The sequence below is a fragment of the Dioscorea cayenensis genome, chromosome 20 (assembly GCF_009730915.1).
Source record: "Dioscorea cayenensis subsp. rotundata cultivar TDr96_F1 chromosome 20, TDr96_F1_v2_PseudoChromosome.rev07_lg8_w22 25.fasta, whole genome shotgun sequence".
NCBI classification, from domain to species: domain Eukaryota; kingdom Viridiplantae; phylum Streptophyta; class Magnoliopsida; order Dioscoreales; family Dioscoreaceae; genus Dioscorea; species Dioscorea cayenensis.
The window spans coordinates 25255736-25257374 of NC_052490.1; positions in this window are offsets into that span (position 1 = coordinate 25255736).

The window sequence follows — 1639 nt, forward strand, 5'->3', positions numbered from 1 at the left end:
AAAATAAGAAAAATTATAAATAAATAAGGAGAATAATAAATAAATAAGAACAGAAGAAGAAGCAAATAATAATAATAATAATAATAATAATAATAATAATAATAAATATGAAAAACAATTAATAAGAGGAAGAATAAGAAGAAATATAATAAAGAAGCATAAATATAATAAAAAAAGAAGAAGAAATATAATAAAATATAAGAAAGATAATTAATAATACATAAATAAGAAAAAGAAGAAGAAGAGGAAGAATAATAAATAATAAGAAAATCATAAATAATAATAATAATAATAATAATAATAATAATAATGATAATAATAAAAATAATAATAATAAGAAGAAAAAGAAATATAATAAAAAAATATGAAAATATAATAATATTTGTAATAACAACAATAATAAAAATAATAAATAAACAATAATAACTAGCAGTAGATAAAGAAATAGAAAAAGAGGAAGAAAAGGAAATATAATAAAAAATAAGAAAAACAATAAATAAATAAATAAATAAGAAGAATAATACATAATAATATATAAATAAATAATAAGAAAATAATATATATCTAAGAAGAATAAATAATAATAATAATAATAAATAAATAAATAAATAAATAAGAAGAAGAAAATAATTAATATTAAATAAATTAGAAAAAGAACAAGAAGGGGAAGTATAATAAAAAAATAGGATAAATTATAAAAAATAAGAATAACAATAAATAATAATAAATAAATAATAAATTTATAAATAAATAAGAAAAAGAACAAGAAAAAGAAGAAGAGGAAAAATAATAAATAAATAAGAAAAATTAATAATAATAATAATAATAATAATAAATATTTGAAAAATAAAAAGATGAAGAAGAAGAGGAAGAATAAGAAGAAATAGAAGAAATAAGAGATGTTAAAGAATATGAAAAATAATTAATCTGTCTTCGCCGACCCTCCTTGTATCATTTCTTGCTCTCAAACATACTGTCCATTCAAACAATCCTTACATTGAATAAAAGGTTCTTCTTGCATCCCCTCAATCTCGTCAACATCATACTCGTTCCGCCCAACTTCTTCATTGCCAATCACTACCACATCATCTCTATAAGGAACTTGAATTGCTTGCTCAAATGATTGTTGTTCCTCGGAGAGTGTGTCAAGTATCCCTCCTAATTGATGCTCAAGGTTTTTATAGGAGGCTTCATGACATCTTAGTGTGGTCTCCATATTTTGGACGCACACATCGGATGCTTCAATAAAGTTATCTAATACTCTTTGAAACTGAAGTGCATCCTTTCCGAGTATCTCACCCTTTTGACATTCCTCTTGAGGTGCTTCCCAATATTGTCCATCACTATGCCACAAGAAGTTTGGGTGACCCTTTTCAATTGGATGATTTGTGTTGCAACAAGGAATTATTTATTGTTGTGAAGCAATAATTCTATCAACTTGTTCACTCAGAGCTTCAACTCGAGAATACAGAGCAGTGAGCGGATCAATCATCATTTAAACTCCTTGCAAGAAAAAGAAAGACATGACAAAAGAAAACAAATGAGAATGATGGAAGAATAAGAAAGTGTGAAATATAATGAATAATAAATAGCTAAAATAACAAAGCGCAAAGTGCTTCTAATTCGCCTATTCCCGGGC